The sequence below is a fragment of the Pogona vitticeps genome, chromosome 2 (assembly GCF_051106095.1).
Source record: "Pogona vitticeps strain Pit_001003342236 chromosome 2, PviZW2.1, whole genome shotgun sequence".
Classification (NCBI taxonomy): Eukaryota; Metazoa; Chordata; class Lepidosauria; order Squamata; family Agamidae; genus Pogona; species Pogona vitticeps.
This window is the reverse complement of record NC_135784.1, coordinates 200,851,201-200,878,587: the sequence shown is the minus strand read 5'-3', so window position 1 is coordinate 200,878,587 and position 27,387 is coordinate 200,851,201. Positions and strand designations below refer to the sequence as shown.

Genomic DNA, 27,387 nt, shown 5'->3' with positions numbered 1-27,387 from the left:
TCACTTGTGCCACAGAAATGGCACACACCCAGACCTGATGAAACCAAAGCAGTCATACATTGGGTACACCATGAGAAGGTAAGACTTGCGGAAAAGACAATAAGGATAAGAAAAGTGGACAATAAGGATAAGAAAAGCAGGAAAAGATGGTGACCAAGTATGAGATGGATTGACTTCATAAAAGAAACCACAGCCTTGAGTTTACAACAGCTGAGCAGCACTGTTGAAGACAGGATATTTTGGTGGTCTCATTCATAGGGTTGTCATTAGTTGGAGGCAACTTAATTGCACACACATGCTCCAACAGTGTCAAGAATGGTCTTGAAGGAGGGTCATGAAGTTTCCTCTCATGATACGGGTCAAGGTGCTCCTTGTTAGAAATTCCTGACACCTTTCTGCCTGACATTATGGGTACCAGCTAATTGATTTGGGTTTCCTGGAGAAGCTTATAATTCAGACTCATGTTGCTTTTGTTACTGACAGCTGCTTCTTTGGCTGCTAATTATTTTAGATCCTGCTCCCACTTTACACAGTAAAGACACATCACCATTCACCAGCTGGATTTTATTTTTCAGAGTGCCATTTGTATATCTGCAGAGGCAATGAAGCAAGGGCTTTGTGACCCTTCTAAGAAGAAAGGTTGTGATCTGCCTACCAACAAGAAGAAACAGAAGGGTTGCAAGCTGCTCCCGCGTTCACAGAAAATGTGTCTTGTTTATGCAGCCAAGTTATCCTGAGCTGAAGCTCCATTAATTCACTCCAATTATGGCTTTGTTTACATGTTTGAGGGGTTAATCAAATGTTATAGAGACTCTATAACGAAAGCAAAGACTGAAACAAAGGCTGGTAGGTTGCCTTGACTTTAGTTGAGGTCGTAGATTTGTGAGTATTGGGAGGACTCACAGATGTGTCTATGAGATGCAGGATTCAGTGTCTGAATGCAAAAGAATATAGTTAAGGGAAAAGGTTTTGACAAGCTGTTTTGTGAGGTTTTAATTTAGGAGTGTAAATTATTGGGGAAGAGCATCTCCTGATCTCATGAAGTGGTGATACTTTTGAGAGACCAATAGTTATGTCCATATCTGTCCATTCTGTGTTGTTGTGACTGTGTGTTTAGTCGTTTAGTCATGTCCGACTCTTCTTGACCCCATGGACAAGAGCACGCCAGGCCCTCCTATCTTCCACTGCCACCCAGAGTTGTGTCAAATTCATGTTGGTTGCTTTGATGACACTGTTCAACCATCTCATCATCTGTCGTCCCTTTCTCCTCTTGCCTTCATACTTTCCCAACATAAAGGTCTTTTCCAAAAAGTCCTCTCTTCTCATGAGATGGCCAAAGTATTGGAGCCTCAGCTTCAGGATCTGTCCTTCCAGTGAGCACTCAGGTTTGATTTCCTTTAGATTTGATAGATTTGTTCCCCTTGCAGTCCAGGGGATTCTCAATTCTTTGGTGGTCAGCTTTCTTTATGGTCCAGCTCTCACTTCCATACATCACTACAGGAAAAACCATAGCTTTGACTATTCGGACTTTTGTTGGCAAGGTGATGTCTCTGCTTTTTAAGATGCTGTCAAGGTTTGTCATCACTTTCCTCCCAAGAAGCAGGTGTCTTTTAATTTCGTGGCTGCTGTCTCCATCTGCAGTGATCATGGAGCCCAAGAAAGTAAAGTCTGTCACTGCCTCCATATCTTCCCCTTATATTTCCCAGGAGGTGATGGGACCAGTGGCCACGATCTTAGTTTTTTTTTTAAATGTTGAGTTTCGGACCGTTTTTTGCACTCTCCTCTTTCACCCTCATTACAAGGTTCTTTAATTCCTCCTCACTCTCTGCCATCAGAGTGGTATCATCTGCATATCGGAGGTTGTTGATATTTCTTCCAGCAATTTAAATTCCAGTTTGGGATTTCTCCAGTCCAGCCTTTCACATGATGTATTCTGCATATAAGTTAAATAAGCTGGGGACAATATACAGCCTTGTCATACTCCTTTCCCAATTTTGAACCAATCAGTTGTTCCATATCGAGTTTTAACTGTTGCTTCCTGTCCCACGTATAGGTTTCTCAGGAGATAGATAAGGTAGCCAGGCACTCCCATTTCTTTAAGGACTTGCCATTGCTGTGGCCCACACAGTCAAAAGCTTTTGCATAGTCAATGAAGCAGAAGTAGATATTTTTCTCAAACTCTCTGGCTTTCTCCATAATCCAGTGCATGTTAATAATTTGGTCTCTACTTCCTCTGCCCCATCAGAATCCAGCTTGTACTTCTGGGAGTTCTCGGTCCACATACTGCTGAAGCCTACCTTGGAGGATTTTGAGCATAACCTTGCTAGCGTGTGAAATGAGTGCAATTGTACGGCAGCTGGAGCATTCATTGACACTGCCCTTCTTTGGGATTGGGAAGTAGACTGATCTTTTCCAGTCCTCTGGCCATTATTGAATTTTCCAAACTTGCTTGCATATTGAATCTAGCACCTTAACAGCATCATCTTTTAAGATTTTAAATAGGTCCACTGGAATGCCATCACCTCCACTGGCCTTGTTGTTAGCCAGGCTTTCTAAGGCCCACTGGACTTCACTCCCCAGGATGTCTGGCTCAAGGTCAGCAACCACATTATCTGGATTGTCCGGGATATCCAAATCTTTCTGAAATAATTCCTCTGTGTATTCTTGCCACCTCTTCTTGATGTCTTCTGCTTCTGTTAGGTCCCTACCATTTTTGTCCTTTATCATGTCCATCTTTGCACAAAATGTTCCTTTAGTATCTCCAATTTTCCTGAACAGATCTCTGTTTTTTTCTTTTCTCTTTTCCTCTATTTCTTTGCATTGTTCATTTAAGAAGGCCCTCTTGTCTCTCCTTGCTATTCTTTGGAAGTCTGCATTCAATTTTCTGTAACTTTCCCTATCTCCCTTGCATTTTGTTTCCCTTCTTTTCTCTACTATTTCTAAGGCCTGGTTGGACAGCCACTTTGCTTTTTTGCATTTCCTTATTTTGGGGATGGTTTTTGTTGCTGCCTCCTGTACAATGTTACGAGCCTCTATTCAAAGTTCTTCAGGCACTCTGTCCACCAAATCGAGTTCCTTAAATCTGTTCTTCACTTCCACTGTGTATTCATAAGGGATTCATTCATCTGTGTACTCCTTCATTGACCATCCTTTTGATACAAGAAATTCTCAGCATTTGACCATTACTATTATACAAAAACAATGGTTGTTTGCTTTTGTGCTGTTAACATGACATGTAAGATCAGAAGAAGAGCCATGCCAGATCACAGAGTCATAGAGTTGGAAGAGACAACTGAGGCTATCCAGTCCAACCCTCCGCCATGCAGGAACATCCATCAAAGTACTACCAACAGATGGCCATCCAGACCAGACCTTACCTAGTCCACTCTCCTGTTTCCTGCAGTGGCCAAGCAGATGCCCATGGGATACTTGCAGACAGAACAGGAGCACCACAGCCAGCCCTCTCCTGTAAGTTACACTTGTCTGATAATTCATTAGCTACAATTAGATGCTGCCTTTTCTCCAGTGAGCTCAAGGCAGAATAAGTGGATATCTTCCTTCTCACTTTATCTTGTGAACAAGGTCAGCCTAAGAGATAGCGAGTGACCTAATTATTCCAAGGAGTTTTTTTTAAAAAAAATCACCATAACTAATGATCCTAAAATGTGATGCCATTCTGCAATTCAGTCTTTACTGTATACTAGATATGCTTTCTAAATATTTCTGAAAAATCTTACATCCCTCATTCCCTGTTGAAATATATAATAACGTGCCACTCTTTTCTTTAAAAGAGGGCTCTGTAGTCTCCTGAAACAGAACTCCATCAAGTTTCATAAAGTGAAACATATGGCGGCATATTTTCCAGAGGCAACAGAAGTTTTATCTGCCTGTCTCTGCAGATTTGTTATGCAAGGATTGTTCTGATGTGCATCTCTCAAGCACAAAGCTGGAGCCTGGGCAAGGAATATGGAAATCTAGGCAATGCCTTGGCTGGATAGGGACCCTCTCGGAAAAATCCACGTTGGCTCCTTAAATAAACCATCCCATCAGGGATTTCCAGATGGATACAAACTCTGCAACGAGTTCATAGGTTCATTTAATAAATCTCTTGCAAACCTATTCATACTTTCACGGCTTCTTTTACAGCTGCTCTATACCACAAACTCTTCCAACAACTGGCTGGTTGATTTAATCTGGCCGTCTTTGCTGGCTATCCTCCCTTCTCCGGAGACTTCGATTGGTTTAGCTTTTAACTTAGGGCCAAAGGCAGGAGGGCCAGAGCGATTAAGAAACCCTTCAGCCTTGAAATACACAAATCCAGCACAAAAACAATTGAGCGATTTGTCTAATTTTGTACTAATTCCCAAGGCCAAATTAGCAATGGAGTTACATTGTGTTTAGTTGTACATAGCAGCTGGTGCCTTGGCAGTGGTCCCTCTCATTTATCCTTAGCTTCTTTGCTGGTTCCTCAAACAGTAAAGTAAAATTTTCTGTCAAGAAAGGAGGATGCTGATAGATCAGGGAGGCTGTGTTTCCTGACAATTACTTTTGTCTGGCTTCCTCCTCTGTGTGCAAAGCCCTCTTAATTAGAGATGCTCTTAAGATTAGAAGGAGAAAGGATGTGATTCATTAGAAAAACAAACCACTTTAATTGTTACTTAAAATGCAGCTTCGGTGTGTCCTTTCTCTGCCCACTCTCTGTCTCTCTTCTCCCTTCTTTCTTAAGCCTTAAGGTGCTTCTGCCTTTCATGATATTGGCAAACCGAGGTTTTTATTCTGAGAGCTTCAATTGCATCAAATAATGAGCTCAGTCCACCCTAGTGGAGGCTGGAGACTCCAATTTTGCATGGCAGTGGTTATGTCGAATCCTTTTGGGTTTTAATCCAAAATTTCAAGCAGTTTTCCAAGATGTAGAACCTGTTTAATGCACATGGTTAAGCACATTGGACACTTTCTGTAAACTTTGGGCTAAAAACCAGGTCAGGTTCACCATCCTGAGATAAACTGGAGACCCCAGTCTCTCCCCTCCATGAAATTAGAAACAGCAGACTCCTCTAGTCCAAATTGGATTTAGGATCAAAAGAAATGCTTGGGTTTATGCAGTGAGCAAGCCACTGCTTGACCAGAGTGTGGAAAACATCCTTTGGGGGACAACGTCTCAGTCATGCTCCCTGGGGGATTCTGGAAGCTGTAGTTCAAGCAAGTCATTTTTCCATGCTTAGATTTGGACTCCTCACCCCCCAAGGAAGGGATACAATTCAAGCAAAACACATAGAATCATAGAATCATAGAAAAGTGAAGTTGGAAGGGGCCTACAAGGCCATCAAGTCCAACCCCCTGCTCAATGCAGGAATACAATCAAAGCATATCTGCCAGGAGATTATCTAAGTTTTTTTTTGAATGCCTCCAGAGTTGGAGCACTCACCAACTCCTGAGGTAACTGGTTCCACTGTCGTACTGCTCTAACAGTTAGGAAGTTTTTCCTGATATTCAACCAAAATCTGTCTTTCTTTAACTTGGACCCACTGTTGAATGTCCTGCATTCTGGGATGATTGAGAACAGATCTTGTCCGTCCTCTGTATGGCAGCCTTTCAAATATTTGAAAAGTGCTATCATATCACCCCTCAGCCTTCTTTTCTCAGGGCTAAACATGCCCAGTTCTTTCAGCCTTTCCTCATAAGGCTTGGTTTCCAGCCCCCTGATCATCCTTGTTACCCTCCTCTGAACTTATTCCAATTCGTTAACATCCTTCTTGAAGTGTGGTGTTCAGAACTGGACACAATGCTCAAAGTGAGACCTAACCAGTGCTCAATAGAGGGGGGCTAGCACCTTGAGGGATTTGGAGACTATACTTCTATTAATGCAGGCTAAAACAGCAGTTGCCTTTTTTGCAGCCACATCACACTTTTGGCTCATATTTAGCTTGTGTTCTATAACAACTCCAAGATCCTTCTCACTCATTGTTTTGCTGAGCCAGGTATCCCCCATCATGTAACTGTGCAATTGGTTTCTTTTTCCGAGGTGCAGTACTTTGCACTTATTCCTGTTGAATTTTATTCTGTTGCTTTCAGCCCAGTGCGCCATCCTATCAAGGTCATTTTGAATTTTGTTTCTGTCTTGGGTTTAAGTTGATATTTGACACTGACAAAATTAAATAAAATTAACGCTAGTTATCTGAATGTCTGTTGGAAATATGAGAAGGAAATTGGTACATATTTTCATACGTGGTGGGAATGCGAAAAAGTACAAAGATTCTGGAAGCTAATTTTTAAAGAACTAAATGATATATGTGAAAAGGATATAGAATTAATCCTAAGATAGCTCTGTTATCAATATTTAAGAATGTGGAATATGATAAGATGACTAGAGAGTTGATTACCAATGTATTAACAGCAGCCAGATTAATAATAGCAAGGAATTGGAAATCAAAGTCTGAATTTCTAATGGAAGAATGGTACAATGAAATATGGAACATTGCTATAAATGATAAGTTAACTTGCAACTTAAAGGTTAAGAATGGAGAAATGAAAAAGAATAATTTCTATGATCTATGGGGCAGATTTCTTGAATATGTGCTAATAAGAGGAAAAGGGAAAGTTCCAAATCAAGAATCAATGCAGTTCTGGAGAAGAGGACAATAAAGGAAGAAGAAGAATGATACAGGAAGAAGAGAATTACTGCATTATGGTGGTGGGGAAATGGTGGTGGTGGGGAAAATGATTATGCTGGTGGGGGAAAAAGAATTTTGTTTCTGTCTTCTAGGATATTAGCTATTCCACCCAATTTGGCATTATCTGCAAATCTGACAAGCATTCCCTGCACTCCCTCATCCAAGTCATTAATAAAAACATTGAAGAGCACTGGGCCCAGGACTGAGCCTTGGGATACCCCACTTGTTACCTCCTCCCAGTTAAAGAAGGTCCCATTAATCATCACCCTCTGAGTACGATTCTGTAGTCAATTGTGTGTCCACCTGACACTTGATTTATCCAGCCCACATCTAGTTAGCCTGCTAATCAGGATACCATGGGGCACTTTTTTTTGCTGAAGTCAAGATATACTATGTCTTCAGCATTCCCTCTATCAGGGAGGTTACCACCACATATGAAAATCAAGTGTCCGGCGGATCTCAAAACATGAGATCAAATTAGTTTGGCAGGATTTGTTCTTGACAAATCCATGTTGGCTTCTAGTTATTGCTGCATTGTTTTCTAGGTGCTTGCACAATGACCGCTTTACGATCTGTTCCAGAATTTTGCCTGGGACTGATGTCAGGCTGACTGACCCATAGTTCCCAGATTCCTCTTTTCTGCCCTATTTTGAAGATAGGGACAACATTGGCCCTCCTCCAATCCTCTGTCACTTTCCCCCGTTCCCCATGATTTCAAGAAAATAATGGATGGTGGTTCTGAGAGTTCTTTGGCAAGTTCCTTCACTACTCTCAGAGGCCACTCATCTGGCCCTAGAGATTTGAACTTGTTAGAGGTGGTAAGGTATTCCTTGACTATTTGTTTCTCAGCCTCCAGCTGCAATCCTGCTAACACTTCCAATTTGTTTGGAAGTTCATAGTCTGTCTTAGGGAAAAGACTACACTAAAATAAGAATTTAGCACCTCTGCCTTTACTTTGTCCTCTGTTATCATTTTTTCATCTCCATTGTGGAGCTCTGCTACTATGTCTTTTGTTTGTTTTTTGCTACTCACATACTTGAAGAATGCTTTTTATTGCTTTTAGTGTTTCTAGCTAACCTCAGCTCATTCTCAGCTTTTGCTCTCCTAATGTGACTCCAACTACCAAGTTGCTTTTGTTTTTTTGCCCCAAATAGATTGATCCAGATGCTCTTCATGGGACAGCCAATCTCCTCCTCCTGTATTTCTGTGGAGGAATGTGTATTTTTTACATGTACTGCAATTCCACCTCCGTTTTTATTATCTCTGTTCATTTTGATCAGTTTATATCCCTCAATTGCTGTATTCCAGTCATGGGAGTCAGCCCACCAAGTTTCCGTTATTCCTATCAAATCATACTTACCCTCCTAAATTAAAATTTCCAGTTCTTCTTGTTTGTTTCCCATACTCCCATACATCCCTTCATTCTAGACTCCCTTTCAGATCCAAACCTTTTCAGAATCCTCCCGTTACCATAGCAACAGGAGCAAATCTGTACCTATGCTCCTGCTTCCAATGATTCCCCTTTCATGCAACTTAAGATAACCCCAAAAAGTAGTGTTTTGCAGTGAAGACAAAAAACAGTCAGGCTGAATTGGGTTGCAGAGGCTGTGCAGCTTCATGGAAGCTCATGGCTTTCCAGCTCTATTTGTGGTTGATGGCATGTGATTTATTCCAGCAGCCCCTTCCCACGCCCTGAGGTCTCACTGGTAGAGCTTTACTGGGAGAAGGTCCTGGCTCTAGTCTCTGCCATATCCTATTAGAGGAGTGCCAGGATCAATCCAAGCAAAAGAAAGTCAGGGGCTTTTAGGCAATGACTGACACCCAGCAAAGAGGGCCTTAAGAAAAGGGGATCAAAGCTTCAAGGGAACACAACTTGCACACAAGATCAGTATAATTTCCTTTTATTGAAAGAGGAGGGAGAGATTATTATTCAACATGTAATTATTATTAAATAGTTGCTAAAATAGGGTCTGGAGAAAGGGCAAATGGCTCCCTAGGTCTTCTTGACAGCCTGTGCCCAAATTAGAGCTGGTACCCCTCTCTCCTCCTGTTTAAGGGCAGAGCCAGCAGAAACCCAAAGATGCCTCCATACTGGGACCATCACAGGAGAAAGTCTCTACCAATCCAAGGAGGAGAGAACATCCACTGAACAAAGGGGAGCCAAGCATCAAGGTTCTGAAGGGAAATAGCCTAGAGGCTGAAAACTTTCTCCCCACAAACAAAGTAGCAAAAGTGGCCCACAAGAAGGGCATGACAACCTCACTGCCGCTTGTGGTGGGGCCAAAGAACGTGGCTGCAGGATCCAATGGTTCAAAATCAAAAGTCCTGCAGACTATTCCCGAAGTAAGAAGCCCTCAAAAAAAGCAGCCCCAAGTTGAAAGCTATGGGTAGGCGAAGGTGAGTGACACCTTTCCTGGCATTGGGGGGGGGGAAGGAAGAGACTCTGATGACAGCTGAACAGCCCCACAAACCAATCTCTAGGAGTCATCTGGAGAGGAACATCATGGAACCAACCGATGTCTTCTACCCATGGTAGAAGGGCAAACTCCTGCCAGTATCACTGCAAAAGCAGCTCCGTCTGACTACCTCCACTTCCTCTCTGCTCCGCAAGGCCAAGGAGTAGAGACCACAGATCAGCACTTCCCTAAAGAAAACTGGTCCCTTTCCTTGCTTCGCCTACACCTGGGGAGGACCACAAACGGCACCCAGTCATGTGTAACTTGGTAGATGAACAAATTAGGAGAAAGACAATGACTAAGGAACAAAACAAAGATAGAAAATATATTAAAATATAGTCGGATAGAAAATATTTTTGCCTTACTGACTAAATATTTATGACTATTAATCATTTCCCTTAAAATCATATGCACTTATACATATATACCAACTCACATTCATGTATTTGTGCCTAAATGCAATCTAAAAATAGCCTAAACCTATGTGTCCCAATTCTTCCCGAGACCCTCCTTTATGAAAAGAGTGATGGAAAAGACTTGGTTAAATCTTTACAAAAAATAATTGAGGTTTTACTTATCTATTTGATGTCATTCAGTAATTATTGTTGTTTAGTCGTTAACTCATGTCTGATTCTTCATGACCCCATGGACCAGAGCACGCCAGGCCCTCCTATTTTCCACTGCCTCCCGAAGTTGGGTCAAATTCATGTTGGTAGCTTCAATGACACTGTCCAACCATCTCTTACTCTGTCGTCTCCTTCTCCTCTTGCCTTCACATTTTCTCAACATCAGGGTCTTTTCCAGTTAATCTTCGCTTCTCATGAGATGGCCAAAGTACTGGAGCCTCAGCTTCAGGATCTGTCTTTCCAGTGGGCCCTATTCAGTAATACCTATCACATAAGGTATTAAGAGGTATGAGTGTGAAGGCAAAAGGGGAAGGGGATGACAGAGGACAAGATGGTTGGACAGTGTCATCAAAGCTACCAACATGAATTTGACCCAACTCCGGGAGGCAGTGGAAGACAGGAGGGCTTGGCATGCTTTGGTCCATGGGGTCACAAAGAGTCAGACATGACTTAACGACTAAACAACAACAATATCTATCTTATAAAACCATATCTGAAAATCATTGTTCCCATAACCTGACCGGTCAACACAGCTATATGTGAAATTATCTATTTGGGACGTGGTGGTGCTGCAGGTTAAACCTGTGCTGCAAGGTCAGAAGATCTGCAGTCGTAAGATTGAATCCATGCTTGTTCCAGCTCCCGCCAACCTAGCAGTTCGAAAGCATGCAAAATGCAAAAATGCGAGTAGATAAATAGGTACCACCTTGGTGGGAAGATAAATGGCGTTCCATGTCTAGTCACACTGGCTACATGACCATGAAGGATTGTCTATGGGTTGGAAATGGAGATGAGCACTGCCGCCTAGACTCGGACACACCTGGACAAATTGTCGGGGGAACCTTTACCTTTACCTTTACATATACAGTGGAGCCTTGCATTGCGACATTAATTCGTTCCAGCAAAATCACTGTTGAATGAAAACGTCACAATGTAAAATAAAAAAGCCCATAGAAATGCATTAAAACACGATTAATGCATTCCTATGGGCTTAAACTCACCGTTCAGCGAAGATCCTCCATAGCACAGCCATTTCTGGTGCCTCTTAAGCGAGGAATCCATCCCAGAAAACAGCAGGCAGCCATGTTTTTTCTCCGGCGGCCATTTTGAAACCGCTGATCAGCTGTGCGAAAATGGTCGCTTTGCGATGATTGGTCATCGCAAAGCAAAAATACCCCATAGGGAACATCGCAAAGCGATCGCAAAAGCGATCGCAAAATCTTCGTTGCAAAGCGATTTCATCGCTAAATGGAGCGATCGCTATGCGAGGCACCACTGTATATCTATATAGCAATGTGTAGCAACAACTACCAACTATGTAAAAAAATAAATATCTAAAACTAATTAGCACTCCTAAATCCCCAAGACTCCTCCCCCCGGTTGATAGAACCAGGTGCTCAGCTTCTGAAGAATGCCAAGGGTCGCCACAGGTGATAGGAATCTCAATTTCCTTTTCCCACGGAATCAAAGGCTTCACTTGCCCCACCCAGGCTCAGTGGGCTGTCTCATACCTTCCTCTCTGAGCCTGACATTTCTTCGTCATCCGGATGGGACATTGGTCTTCTTTCATTGGCTTAGAGGCTTGCAGGTCCTCAGGTGGTCTTCCCCAAGAGATGAAAGATTCCCATTTGTATGGGGGAAAGTATGGGAGTTCCACACCATGTCCCACAACTACCAAGGACGACCTTGTGCTGTCTGTGGTCCTCTCCCAATTTGGGTGAATCATGGGTGGCTGAGGAAAGGGACCAGCGTTCTTTACGGACATATTGGTGAGATACTGTGCCATGGAATGAGTTTTGACTGTGTCTTGTGCTTCTTTTCTGTAAGATAAATGATTGGGACAGGCCATTACACACAACTCTGCCTTACTAGGGAGAAGTTGCGCTATTGTGGATCTCCCTCAGACAGACGGTATTCTTAAATATAAAATTTTATTGTGCTTCAGGATCAGGAAGCATGGCTGTGGTCTTTTGTTTCTTGCATCTCGAATTCATTTCTACTGCCCTCTTGTTTTTCCTCTTATGCTTCAATCTCTCAAGAAGGGACCCTTCTGCCCTTTCTCCAGATCCTTTTATAGGAGCTTGTAAATTCGGAGGGTATTTTAAAAGATGTATTGAATTCTGGTTTTTCTATTAGTATATTCTCCCCAGAACCCGATTGTCTGATGTTGAAGAATCATCTGTCCTTCACCCTGTCATAAAAGGGAGACTCTGAAAGGGAATCTAGAATGGAGGGCAGGTGACTTTGCTGGGAGGCCAAGTGTCCATTAAGAGCTAAAAAGTAAGTCCAAGCTACACAAGCAAATCAAAACAAGGACTCGCATATTCCCTGCTAGGGGAAGACTCCTCCGAAATTAAGACCAGTCTAAAGGTTTGATGTAAACACAAGCGCTCGTCTGAAGGAGCCCCACCAAGCGATGAGTCAGAGACATTTGAAGGAAGTCTCCCCTTAGACCTTTGAAAGGTTCGTTTGTCTCCTTCCCTTTTATTTATTTATTTTATTTTATTTATTTAATTTATATCCCACCTATCTGAATCACATAGGACCACTCTAGGCAGCTTACAACAATGACAATTTACAATAAAAATTAATACAATTTTAAAGTAGGGGAAAGGCAAGAACGAAGTGAAACGAAGACTAGGGCAAAGTAAAAATAGGGAAGGTCAGGAATTGGCGGTGGGGAAGGCCTGCCGGAACATCAGTGTTTTTAATTGTTTTTTAAACAATTGTTTTTTAAACAAAGTACAGAGACCTGGACAGAGCATCGAGATATCCCTGCAGACACGTCAACCCTGAGCGGGCTTTTCCTTCTCCTCTCCCTTTTCAGAGTTGTTGATTTCTTGAGGAAAATAGCAGTTATAGGTCCATTGGCTCCTCAGTCCAACACAAATGCCATGGAGGGTCACTGAAGAGGCCTTAGGCATGGTGATGCTTGTAGCTTTCACCCTTTGTTAGGTATAAGTCATGTATTATTCATGTTCTATGCAAATATGGTTGAGAGGCGGAGTCAAGAGAGAGTTTATAAGGCAGAGCCTGAGAGGAAGAGAGTCAGTCAAGAGTTAGTCAAGAGGGAGCTAGTCAGAGAGAGTGTCAGAAGAGATACTGGTTAAGATAAATAAATAGAGAAGGTGAAAATTATATGGCAAGAGAATAGTATGTATATCTGAAGAACTTCTGTGATTAATAAATTGGCTTCACTTTAATACATAAATTTTGCATTCAAAATTTTGTTTGATCAAACGTCATTTATTATATGGATTAAGGTAATCCACTGGTGGCAATGAAAGGAAAACATGAGCCTTTGTAAGGGCACAAAACGTAGGTGCCTCAAGGAGGTGAACGCCACAATATGGTGATGCTAAACCCCATTCATATTACCCCCTTTCTGTTCCTTCATCTACTTACAGGTGCTTTACCTGCTCTAACCTAGTCAAAGACCTCATGCATTTCCCAGCTATGCATCCCTAGCTTCACAGTTGGCTTCCCTGTGACCCTCTTGGAAAAATAAAGAAAGGAAAGATGCACATGAACCTCCAAAGGGCAAAACAGCTTACCTGCCATGGCAAATCAATACAGCAAGGAAGTTTTTCCCAATCAGGGAGCAGAGCTCTCGCAGCCCTCCTCCCCAAACGAGTGTCCAGTAAGGAGTAGGCAATGGAAAGAGGAGGAGGCCACATTGTTTAGGGCCGTTCCTATGGTAACTGGCTGGTTGGTGGGGGAGGGGCAAGGAGCATAACAGCCCAAGACTATGATGATGTACAATGATGTCATTGCCAAAGATCAAACAGGGCAACCAGACAGAGCTGAAGGAAGGAACAAAAGCCATCGGCCCATTCATTTTTCTGACAGGGAAACAATCTTCAAAATTTATTTTGAAAAGAAATTATGAAACCTTTCTCCTTTAAAAAGATTCAGGATTGTTTACAACAATTAAAAGTATTTAAGCTAACAACAGTGAGTACAGAATATGAAAAGCATCAAATGAATTCAATACTAAAAAACATAGGTGATACCAAAACACATTCAATGCCCTACAGGACACCAATTCATTAAAATACTTCATTCTAGCTGCCCTTTGCTATGCGAAGTTTGGCATTCTTTTTCCTCCTGGCAAAGCGGGCATGATATTGTGCAACAATATTGGGCCATTTCCTGGATTTTTGAATAGTGGTCACAGAAACACAATATTTCACATTCATAAGCAGGAGGTTTTTTGAAGAGTAGAACATCATGGCTTTTTCAAGCAGAAGTTTATATGTACTGTACATATTCTACACACAAATCCAATCAGAAATTTCTGCCATATAGAATTACCGAGTGGTTGAGGATTCCAGAAGATGAAGATGATGGTCTGTATTGTAGTTAGTGGGAGAAGACAGAAATGAGAACAGCTTGGATGTGGCTGGAGTCCTTCTGGGCCCAAATATTTTGAAAGGCTGTTTGAGACGGAATAAAATGGTGGAGCAAAGGTGTGAGCAGATACTAGAGATGCAGTGAAAAAACCATAGACACCCTTTAACCTCTTAATTAAACCCATGTTGCCAGGCCCACTCCCACAAATGCTGTCTGGAAAGCTCTGTTCTAATTTCAGTCCTGTTCTTTGAGTTAAGCAAGCTGAGGAAGAAAAGCTATATTGGACCAAAAGCTCTGTGAAGATGTGTGCTTGTTTTTCAAAATATGTCTCTTTGGTTGTTGTAGGTTCTTCAGGCTTTTTGGCCGTGTTCTAGAGGTTTTTCTTCCTAACGTTTTGCCAGTCTCTGTGGCCGGCATCTTCAGAGGACAGGAGTTATATTGCTGTGTTCTGGTGTAGTGCGTGGGGAACACAGAACACAGAGTTATAACTCCTGTCCTCTGAAGATGCTGGCCACAGAGACTGGCAAAACATTAGGAAGAAAAGCCTCCAGAACACAGCCAAACAGCCTGAAAAACCTACAACAACAATCGGATCCCAGCTGTGAAAGCCTTCAAGAATACATATGTGGTCACCAGAAACTAAGGTCAAAATCATGCATACTCTGTGAAACACACAGAGAGAGAAATCAAGTCATTTGAAATGTGGCATTGGTAGAGAAACTAAAGACAGCCAGAAAAGCAGAAAAGTGGGTGCCCAGTCCGGTCAAGCCTGAACTCTCACTCCAGTAAAAATGATTCATCGGATTCCATTCTACTAGGAACATATAATGGAAATAGAGAAGGGACCAGAATAGACTATATTGCTGGGGAAAGAGGGATGGCGGAAAACTCAGAGTTAATCTGAGCAAACATTGCTTAGATCTCAGTGGAAGGCCTATTCCGTGGCAGTGCTCCTGGATTTGACTTTGAGCCTGGATGCCCAGCTTTTGGCAGTGGCCAGGAGTGCCTTTCCACAGTGAAAACAATTGTGCCAGCTGCACTTCTTTCTTGCGAGGTCTGCCACAGTGACACATGACCTAGTTACATCTCAGCTGGACTACTGTGACACACAGCACATGGGACTGCCTTTGGAAAGTGTTCAAGAGGCTGCAGCCAGATTACAAGTTGGAGCTGGTAACAGGGAACATAAAACTCCACTCTTACAGCAGCTTCACTGGCTGTTGATCCCTTTCCAGGCACAATTCAAAATGTTGCTTTTAACTTATAGTTGTAATCAAAATTATTCCATCCTCTTTGCAAATCAGGTTTATTGTCAAACATTACAGATTTTCAGCTTTTTTGCAATCAACAACTCAAACAAAAGCCACTGAAACAGCTCAACACAATGAATGCTTCAAGCCATTTACTCAAATTCAACTGAAATTGCAACTTTTAACGAATTCTGAAATCTCAAAATTAATCACCCCCTGAATAGAATCTCTCACAGCAGCACAACCATGCAAAACAGGTATTGTCTCTCACATACCTGATGCAATGAATCAAGGGCTTCATTAGTTGCACCGGATATGCTTTAGCATGAAATACCTGGACTGGCTAGGGGATTGGTGGGTGTCATGTTTGACTGCATGTTAGAAATCTGGCTAAGTCAAAAGAATGGCCCCAAAAGTTAAGAGAAGAGATCATTGCCCTTCACAAGCAAGGAACAGGATACCAAAAGATAGCAAAGGCACTGTACGTTCCTAGAGAGACCGTTGGAAGCATAGTTCCCAAGCGCAAAGTTAAAGGAACAGTGGTTGCACTATGAAGGGCTGCAACCAGATTTCTGAGAAGGCAGAGCGAGGAAAAACCCTCGCGTGACTTCAAAAACTCTGCAGCAAGACTTGGTGGCAACAAGTGCCGAGGTTTCAGTTTGCTGAAAGACGCACACTACATGCAGAAGGCCCTTTGGATTAATGGAAGTAATAGTGTCCCTGTCAACACTGGCATATGCTTGAGGCTCCTACAGGACTCACTGCTGATGCTTGTGTTGGATCTCCTTCGACACCCTAGATTCACACTCTAAATAGGGCCAGGACTCTGGGTTTAGCTGCCATTTCAGATTGCCTGCCATGCTCCACAGCAGTGCTTCATCAATGATATTGTGGGGAAATCAGATTTGGGAAAGTTTACAAGTTTCAGAATTCCCCAGCCAGCCTGGCCAGTGGGACTTCTGGGTATCTGGCCCGGAAACTGGAGTATTGCTTTTATTTACTGCTGCCTGCTGCTACCCACCATCACCAGCTGAGCTTGCGGAGATTTGATCCTTGGACCCTTCAGTCATGAGGGGTTGATTAAGTAAGCCTTCCTTTACCATGGTAATAACCTCAGCCTCTGCACCACACCACGACTTCAAACTTCATTTTTCTCTCTGTCTACATTAAACCTGCCACTACAAAAAGCTACCCTCCTTGCCAAAGGGATGTGGTGATGGCAGCTGGCCTAGATGCCTTTAAAAAGGGGGGAAAGTCCATTGCAGGTTACAAGCCATGATGGGGATGTACAATCTCCAGGCTTAAAAGGAAGATACTTCAAAATGCCAGATGCAGGGGAGTGGGATGAGGAGACAGGTATCTAGTTGTTGCGCGTCATCTGGTGGGGCCATTGTGAGATACAGGAAGCTGGAGTAGATGGGCCCTTGGCCTGATCCCGCAGGGCTCTTCTTATGTACCCTATACTTTGCATCTTTTCTCCCACTTGTCCTCAGGAAAGGTTCACAATTGCCCCAAAGAGAGGTCTCACACTATTGTAGTGGAAGCATGGATTCCGTAATCTTTGGTGTACATGAGAAAATGAATGCACAATCTTAGGATGGGGAAACTACTTGAAAATCAAGGGAGAATTTTGCACGAGAAGAATTTAGTAGGTAGCTAGTCAACCCTTAGTTGAGCAGCTTTGAGTGTTATGAAAAAGCAAAAAAAAAAAAAAAGTGATTTGAAAAATTATTATTGTACTTTTACTGCCAGGGAGGTGGAAAGGTGCAACTTGAGGAATTTCTGCTTCAGGTAGCAAAATGACTTGGCACTATGCTAACTTTGACTTGGGTGGGATACCATTTGCTGTTCTGCCTCAGGCAGCCAAATGCCTTGTGTTGACATAGTTGAAAAGAATTTAGCTGGATGAGAGGCGCAGGTTTGATCATGGGACTATTCCACCGTATCTCAAGAGATGACAGCACCTGGTGTGGAGAACAGGGGCTTTTTTTTTTTTAAATGCCTTGGCCTGTTTAATGAAAATTTGTACAACCTCAGTTTCCTGAAGGAACTGAGGGATGATGGTAAGTGGTGTGTGTGTGTGTGTGTGATGATGATGAAACAGAAGGCTGAGAAGGAAAGTAATCCCTTCTGCTTCCTTTTCCAGGTCAAGGTGGGTGTTGCTGATCTTAACACTGATCCCCTAATGCTTCATTAAACCTTTCAACCCCTGAAGAAAATGTTATAGCAATTGAGCTGAAGGTCACTTGAAGGGCACTGCCTTATAGTCCATTACTCAGGAGACAAGGGCTCTCCAACAGTATGTGATGGACTTTAAGCTCCGTTTTAATCCAGTCTAGAGAATCAATAAAGGTCTGTGAAAAGCTTTAGCAAGAGAGGAAGTATCGGCATGCTGACAGGAGATCCAATCGATTGCTGGCTCCGAAACTTCAGCAATTTGATGCTGCTGAAAGATGGATGCGGGGCAAACACATCCACGTAAGAAAACCTGACAATTCTATTGTGAAATCCAGCATTATAGGAGGACTTGTTTACAGGTAAAAGGCAAAGGCAGCCTTCCCTTTAAATACATGAGTCCAAGAGAGTGACATATATGCATCTGGAAGGTCTTGGAGGGCTTTTATGTAGGGTACAATGCCCCTGAGAAATGTAGCTACCTGGTGATCAAAAAAGTCTAATATGATGTGTATATGATTTCACATACATATAGTACGCACACATGTATGTTGCATGTGTCAAGGGCATTGTGGGAATTTAAAATGGCAGTTCCAAGCCGCTGCATATAGGGAACAATGGGTTGCTTAATGTCAGCAGCATCATTTACCACAGACAAAGCCTGGTTCTGTTGACAATTTTTGTCCAGTCGTGTTCGACTCTAGGGGGTGGTGCTCATCCCCGTTTCCAAGCCATAGAGCCAGCGTTTTTTGTCCAAAGACAACCTTCCGTGGTCACATGGCCAATGCGACTTAGACACGGAACGCTATTACCTTCCCACCGAGGTGGTCCCTATTTATCTACTCGCATTTGCATGCTTTCGAACCGCTAGGTTGGTGGGAGCTGGGACAAGCGACGGGCGCTCACTCTGTCGCGTGGATTCGATCTCACAGCTGAAGATCTACAGACCTTACAGCACAGGGGCTTCTGCAGTTTAATCACAAGTGCCACCACGTCCTGTTACAGAGTCAGCCATAAAAAGAGGAATGAAACAAAATCACTGCTCATTGTCTCCCTAGCAAGGCCATGAGGGAGACATCCATTCAGATGGATCAAATCTGTGATTCCTGAAGTGCACCTCCATTTCTGAACTACAGTGGGAGCCACACTTCGCTGTCATTAGAAGGCCTGCTCCAAGTTGGACAGGGCCACTCACTGAAGGCCCTCTGCTGTTTGCTTCCCAACTTACGTTAGAGGGCCCCAAGAAACTTCTCTCAAGTCAGCAGCTGCAGGCTACAGCAGCAACACAGCCAGCACAGAGGGGTTGGAAAGATCTATTTTAATTTCCCACAATCCCTTGCAGGGTTGTAACTAAGGTGGAATAAATGAGGCTTTGCCTCAGGTCAGAAAAAAGTAAAGAGAAGTGGAATTTAGAGGTGGATCTGTTGTATTAGGAAAATAAATAGTGAACACCTCCCAGACTTACTTGGTTTTTCTTCCTCTTTTTTAAAGGCATAAATTTCCTCTTTCTTTTGGAGAGGTTCCACATTCTCCTCCTCCTTTTTTTATAGGGGGGGCTCATGCTCATGCCTCACTACATAGTGGGCAGAGGAGAGTGCCCCTTGTTGCAGGGACCCAAAGGGTTTGCTGCAACTCGGATGACCTGAAATGAGACCATGTTCGGGGGATTGCCAGGCTTTGTATGAGAGGCTGCCTTTACAAATGATCTGCAAGCTTTAGTTAGTTCAGATCAGGGCAGCTGCTAAACAATTAACTGGGGCTGGACAACATTATCATGTTAGGCTAGGGCTATGTCGTTCAGCTTCCAGTTCGTTTTTGGACCCAAACACACACACACACACACATACATATACATATGTTTGTTTATTTGTTTGTTTATAAAATGCTTTCCATAAAGAGATGCCAGTCCCACCATTGGGCACTATAAGCCACCTCATTTTGGGCCACTCCAGGAATAGTCTCCGCCTTATGGGGTTTTTTTTAGTATCATGATATTTTTGTTTTCCCAAAGGACTCTTATCATTGTTTTGATCCATTGTACTGTTTGATTTTTATTTTTATTTTTTTGCTGATACTGTATGTAGGCATGGCACTATTTTTACCATCAGCTGTCACACATTTTATCATTCTATGCTGCTATTGTTTTATGATGACTTTATATGTTTTGTAAACTTCCTTGAGAAATGTGGTTATTTGGAGATCTAAAAGAATAATATATACACACATTTGCGCATACTCTCTCACACGCATACATGCATAGACCAGGAGTATTGTGGATATTTTAAATGGCAATCCTACAGTAAATTGCCTGGTGTGAAGAGCAAAGTGTAGCTGTCGAAGGAAGCTGAATGTTGATACCAAAGAGTTAAGAACCGACTTAACTACCTGCTCTCAAAGGAAAGAAACTGTTTCTGTGGTTCTTCACGGCACCATGTAGGAGTCCCAAGATGCACAACCTGCTACCCTCATAGACACCCTGCTATTCTTTAGCTCTGCTGAGCAGAATTTCTCCTTTCATGCTGGAATTTTAGAAAGTAGATGATTTTGCTTTATTGGAATTGCTAAGAAGAGATTTTGAGACATTGTTAATTCCTCTCCCACAAAGCTGTCTAACAGGTCTTGTAATGAAACATTAAATGAAGTGCTTAAAAATAATGATTAATAATTCACAATTCAAACATACATGTTAAGTAGAAAAGTAGCAACCACATTAAAGGAATGACAATAAGGTCAAAGTCGACATTAAGGAGCATGCATTTTCCTAACGATCAAGCTCTTTTCTCTCCTACAAATTGAGTTACTGAAAGATATGGTGCCTCAACAATCAGACTCACAAATTAAGCCTGTGTTTACCTTCCAGTGACCAATTAAACACATCCATGCTAAATACAAGAGAGAGAAAAAACACATGCCATGGCAAAACAGGTATTTTACCACTTTCTGGGGTTCTCTTTGACGGAAGTACATTTTATTTAAAGTATTTTGCTTCTGGCAGGGGAATAATTACCTATTTGTTAGTATAAATTGTATATTTGTGTTGTACTGTATATTATTTGACTGATTTCACTGCTGTAAACCCAGAGCGTGCTATGCACAATGTGGTGATATACAAGTTATATGATACTTAACTGGAAGCCACAGTCTTCCTACATACTATGGAGCAATAACACAAAACAACACATATTCATAAGCTTCTTTTATTTTGGGAATGATATCAGAGGACACCAATTCCTATCTCTGTCTCTAGTTTAATATCCCAAGTCTTCCTCTACCTTCAGGCTCCCTGGTTTGCAGTGCAAATATATACATAATGTGCCAGTATGTGGTTGTCACCTCAGCATATTCTTGTGTGACCAGAAAAAAAAATTCCTGTGGAAAAAATAGTCCCTGTGTCGAGGGAACTTCAGGTAGGAGACTGAGATGAATAAGCACACACCAACTGGTTAAATTTCTCTATCGAAAGCCACCACCTGCAGCTTCCACGAATTTGTGGGGATTTGCTCAGGCATCATGGGGAAGCAAAACAAATTGCAGCAGTGACCTTTCCTGTGGGAGATTTTAGTCCCTTACACCCTATAAATATTTTCCCCCTTAAGGTGACAGATTCAGCAGCAGAAAAGCAGCCATCCTCATTTAAAGCTGATCTGAAATTTCCTGGAAGACATTTTGTTCTCAGATTTTTCTTTCACCCATGAAAAAAGAATAATGTTTTGAAGATTTTTCTCCAAAATTCTCCCCCATTTATTTATTTCCTTCCTTCCTTCCTTCCTTCCTTCCTTCCTTCCTTCCTTCCTTCCTTCCTTCCTTCCTTCCTTCCTTCCTTCCTTCCTTCCTTCCTTCCTTCCTTCCTTCCTTCCTTCCTTCCTTCCTTCCTTCCTTCCTTCCTTCCTAGGCAGCAGTTGTCACATTTTGTTCCCACCCGTGATGTCCTGGAATCAAGTGAGGTCCAAAACATTGAAGCAAATTCCAGATGGTGACCAGATTCCCCAAACAAGCTGAAGTACTACCATCTCATGAAGGGGAAATGAACTAGAGGCTGCACTCTGCTCCCTAAAATAGTGGAGACTTCTATGACACGTTAAAGACAATGTACAGTAGTGCCTCAACTTACAACCATAATCTGTTCCAGAAGATGGACAGAACTCATAGTGGTCGTAAGTCGATGCACCATTTCCCATAGGAATGCATTGAAATGTAATTAATCCATTCTGGCTGAAGAAAAAAATCACAAAAAAAATTACTGCAAGACTCATTGGAAAGACGATTAATCCCTTCTGGCCAAAGAGGGGGGAAAGCAATCAAGCATACAAGAACCATTGGAAATGCACAGAAAACAAATGGAGCAGATCAGAAATGCACAGAGAACAAAGAGGGCAGGTCGGAAATGTGAAGAAAACAAAGGAAAAAGCAAGGGAAGCATTCAGAACCCATTGAAAATGTGGAAAACCTCCCCAAAAAGCAACCAAACCCTCCAAGACCAATCGGAAATGGGGGTGGAACAAACAAACAAACAAACCCCCCAAGACCCATTGGAAAAAATGGAAAAAACACTCCAAAAAGCAACAACCCCCCAAGACCCATTGGAAAGGGAGGGGAAGACCCATCACAGCACAGAAACATAGCCCTCCCAGCTCAAAACCATGCTGCAAAAACATCCAGAACAGTTTTTAAAAAGCAGGAAACAGCACCTTACCTTACCAGGCAGCCTGAAGCCTCCCTGCAAACACACGCTCACGCTCACTCAGAAGCAGAAAGAGGCAGTCCCAAACCTCCTCCAAGGCACAGTCTCTGCTGGAGTGAAAGAGCTACAAAGAAGCAGCCTCGTCACCACCTACAGTTATAAATCTGAATTTCCCGCCCTTTTTCCCTGCCTTTTTCTGTTTGTAAGTGGAAGCTCCAGTCGCAAATAGAAGCAAAATTTTGTGGGCAGAGCTGGTCGTAACTCGAAATGGTTGTAAGTAGGGACATTCATAAGTCAAGGCACCACTGTATTATGGAATAAGCTTTGGTTGGGGACTCTTGAGGGGATTACATGGGTGTTTAATCAGCTCTTGATCTGCTTAAGACAGTGATCAGATGACATCTTTTTTGCAGTGAACCACCCTACCTCCCAAAGCATTCCTATCCATACCTTTCTGAGCCACTGTTAGGGGCTTTTACTTTTTTTTTTTTGTTTTTGTTTTTTGGTCCAGGTAAAATTTGGATCAGTTCTAGTGCATGTGATGACATTGGTTTAACTTTGCCAAGATTTTGAAGTTGCTTAACATTTTCAACATTTCCCCATCTTATTGCTAAGTTTAATGTAGGCAAAGCACCCGGGAGTGATAGCATTCCTCCTGAGATTCTTAAAGCCAATCAGCTTTAAAATATTAATTGGTGGGTCCCAGTATTAGCAACACCATTTACCTGCATTGACCAACTTGCATGCATATCAGAGGACTGGGGACTTGCTATTATCATTCCAATTTATAAAAAAGGGAAAGAGCTGACCCTGAAAATTATAGGCCAATCAGTTTGCTAAATGTTATCAGTAAATTGATGCCCACCATCTTCTTGAGAAATTACATAGTTGGATGGTAGAGGAAAATCTTCTAGATCAGGGGTGTCCAACCTTTCATTAGAAGATGAAAAATTGGGTTGGGCCGCACATACATTTGGTTTGGGCCGCATGGGGGGGCAGCCCTAGCCATCCTCTGCAGCCCTGCTCCAAGTGCGCTTACCGGCAGCTGCGATCTCAGATAGCAGAGGCTGCCAGCTTCAACTCTGGCGGCTTTATGGGGCCGGGAGGGGGTTCACCTATTGATGGGGACCGCACAATGCAGTCACGCAGCCCCTCTGTCCCCTCCCTCCCACTCCTTCCTTCCCTCTCTCCCCCTCTACTGCTGTGAGGTGCCCCAGCCACATTCCGGCCGCAAGCACCGACAGTGTAACTTGAAACTTTGGAATTTTTTAAAAAATAAAAAATTGCACTGGGCCACATTACGAGCTGACCTGAGCTGCATGCAGCCCTCGGGCCGCAGGTTGGACAAGGCTGTTCTAGATGATGAGCAAGCAGGATTCAGATCAGGACACTCTACAGGTGATCATGGTATAGTTTTACAACATCTAGTGGATAAATCTTCATTTAAGACCAAAGGAGCACTATATACAGCCTTTATTGATTTCAAGTCCGCATTTGATATGATCCCACGAGGCAGGCTTTGGCAGAAGTTGGAGACAACCAACATTGATAGGTGGCTGCTGCTCCTGATTCGCTGCCTCTATGCAAAAACCAGGTTGAAGGTTGAGATGTAACAGGGCAGGTCACCTCACCAAGGCCATCCCCACATATGCTGATGTCAAACAACACTGTGTATTGGCTCCCACTTTGTTCAACATCTATATTAATCCCTTGGTTAGGAATTTATCTGGAACCAACTTCCATTTCCCCAATCTAGTAGACAGACCCCTATCTACTCTCTTATACGCAGATGATGTTGTACTTCTCTCACTAACCTGTGTTGGCTTACGGCAGTTATTAAGAGCCCTGGGCAACTATTGTAAAACTGAGGAGTAATTAGTAATTAATTATGATAAATCAAACGTTTTAGTGTTTACCAGGAAACGGATCACACATAAATGGCAAATAAATGATCGCCTAATTGAGCAAGTCAAATGTCTGGGTGTGATCTTTCAGTCCTCAGGATCTTGGAAGGCTGAATTATCCAATGCTATTGCAAATGCTCAGAGAAGTATTAAGTCACTCATGCATTTTTTCTTTGCAAAAGGAGGTCAGCATATACCATCAGCCATACAGGTCTTCAATGCCAAGCTGTTAGCACAGATGTTATATGGTGCACAATAGTGTAGATATAGAAATTTTACTGCAATAGAGTCCACTCAAATGAAATTTCTGAGAACTATTCTTAGTTGTATGCTAAAGGTACTTTTATGATTAGAAACAGGCCAGATGTTGATAGAGTTTCAGTCCAGATGGAAAAGATCTATGGATGAGAAATTAAATAATTTGGGCCTCTCCAGAAGTGCTCTTTTGTTAATGGGTTATAAAAAAGCAAAACAGGAACCACACCAGTACATCACAGACAAGGATCTGCAACACCATGTCAGCATAGCTACGGTCCATCCTGGCTTTAGAGATTATGGTCAGGCATTTTTTACGTGCAAGCTATCTGAATACTCTGACCCTTCCAAAATACAGTGGTGCCTCACTTAACGAATGGCCTGTTTAACGACGAATCTGCATAGTGATTAAGGTTTTGCGATCGCAAAAGCGATCGCATTGCAACGATTTAAATAGGAAAAAATCACTTTGCAATGATCGGGAAGATGTTTCGCTTCCTGATTTCCGCATAGCGATGTTTTTCTAACAACTGATCAGCGGTTCCAAAATGGATGGCGGGTAAAAAAAATGGCTGCCCTCTGTGTTTTCGCGCCGATTCCTCGCTTACCGGGCAGCGAAAATGGCAGCCGTATGGAGGATTTTCGCATAACAGTGAGTTTTTTTGCCCATAGGAACGCATTAAGCGGGTTTTAATGCATTCCTATGGGCTTTTTTTATTTCGCATAGCGACGAATCCGTATAGCAACGATTTTGTCTGCACGGATTATCGGCGCTATGCGGGCACCACTGTACAGAAAAGCTTTTACGATAGCAAAGTTTAATGTACTTCCTTCAGTCCTGCTGGAAGGCAGATACACATTCCTTATGAAGAGTGCATATGTCCTTGTGAGGCTGTGTGGTGGAGATGGTTGGCCATGTTCTGTTGTATTGCTCCTTTTACACTGGTTTCCATGACACTTTTATTCATCCAGTTTTGCAAAGCATCCTTGGAAGAGATGATGAATACTATACATGTTATCTGCTGGCAGACCAGTGTCCATCAGTAACGCTTAAAGTGGCCAGCTTCTGTGCAGCAGCACTAGTCTGCAGGCGAGAAACGGTGCCTTAATCCTCCAGATATATATGTGTATGTATGCATATATGAATATGTATGCAGTGGGGGTGGGGTTAGGGTTAGGGGTTATGCTTCTAACAATTATTTATGGGATTTGTCTCCCTAAGAGTCTGCCATACATAATGTATATTATGGTTCTATTGATTCTGTTCGTTCTTATGCAGTTGTTCCGTGTTATTCACATCTGATCTGTTGATCGTACAAATAAAATATGTTTAATAGCACTTTCAGGCCTGTCAGTTAAGTAATAAACAAAACTAACCTTTTGTTTCACAACAAAAGAGTCTTCCCACATGAACTGACAGGATTCAGGACTAGCACTTGGTCCCTCAGATTAAAATCACAGTGGCTTGCTTTTGCCTATCTCACTTGATCCTGAACATCATGCCCCAATTGCCGACATCACTGAAACATCCTCTAAAGACCCACAGCCCATTTTTACAAGAATGTATTAGAACTAAACCACACAAGGAAAAGCCCATTTGAATTGTTCTGGCTTGAAAAAGTAGAAGCCCTCCAGCAACAGAGGGGGGAAAGCTGTTTTGGAAGCAAGAAGGCCTGGACTGATTTGAATTAGCTTTTGCATCATACAGTTGGTAGAAGTCATTTCAAATTCACCCGTTTTATATAAGCGGAGCAGATCTTGCCATAACGATATCTCTTGGAACAAACAGCTTTGTAGATTTTTTTAAAATGCAAATTTGAGCTTGGTTCTCTCTCTTTTAAGTGTGCACACATTTCCTTGCTGCACCAGGAGAAGTCTGATGATTCCAGCATTCTCTGCTCCATCTCTGCCATCATGCACAACAAGTCACAACAAAGTTCAGCCCGGTTGCCTCTTGCAAGGCTTTGCCTCTTCCTTCTTTGGTGGGCAGCCACCACTCCTGCCATGTCATCTTGCTACTTTGCTGCTCCTGCTCCCATGGAGGAGGGAACCACGCCTGATGGAGAATCGTTGCTGCCGCCTCTGGCTGATCCCTGCTGTGACTGAGGGCTGTGGCTTTTCTATTGTTACAGTCTAAAATAACTTCAATGACCCCCCAGAAAACACTTTGCAACCTCCTTGAGGGTCACAGCCCCTGGATTGAGAACCCATGGTTTTAGAACAAAACATATTATTTCGTTATACAATTCCATATAACTCCCTGGAAAGAATTGTAGAATAAGAAGCTGGAAGGGGCCTATAAGGTCATCAAGTCCCACTCCCTGCTCCGTGCAGGAGTCAAAGTCAAAGCAGATCTGACAGATGGTTGTCTAATTTCTCTTGAATGCCTCCAGTGCTGGATCTCTCTATATAACTGTACTTGTACGTCTCAGCCTAGATGAGGCACCTAATACATTAGAGGCTCTTTTCTCTGGCCCAGAACCAGATACAGAAAATTGTCAAGTCAAGCCTCATGTCTTGAAACCTTGTCCTCTCATGGTCCTGGTTCCTACCTTCTTCCTGCTGACCTGCTTCTTGCCCGCCTATTGCATTCTTCTCTTCCTCTACCACCTTTTCATTCCTGAGAGTGTATTAGGAAAGTGACATGAAGTATCTCCCTATTATGCATATTCAAATCCAATCATTTTAATGCTCCCTTGTTAGAAAGAAAATCCATTTCTTTTTCGAGAGCCATCACGGAGCAATTTGCAGAAGAAGCTTCTTTACCCTTCTGTAAAAATACCTGTTTTCTCACATCTCCAACCGCAATTTCTCTCTTCCAGGACAACTGGTGTATTTTATGGACTCAGTGGGCTGGGGCTGAAAAGTCAGGCTGGATGCAAAGAACAAGATCCAAGAGTACTCTTGAACCTTCCCTAGGGAGTGGCACATAGGCAGTGCAATGATGAGATAGCTGGGCAAGTGAGGCCAATATGCATGAGAAGCAGTTATTTTTCTTATTGCTGGGGACAAATTC

The 27,387-nt window shown here is 42.6% G+C and overlaps 1 long non-coding RNA gene across 1 annotated transcript in view; it reads right to left on the bottom strand.

Moving 5' to 3' along the window:
• Window positions 1-22,301, bottom strand: part of LOC144586505 (uncharacterized) — a 43,898-nt gene extending 21,597 nt beyond the window's left edge. Inside the window, exon 1 of the long non-coding RNA XR_013541362.1 lies at window positions 3,378-22,301. This is a non-coding gene — a long non-coding RNA (uncharacterized LOC144586505). The remainder of the gene's footprint in view (window positions 1-3,377) is intronic.
• Window positions 22,302-27,387: the final 5,086 nt, after the last annotated feature.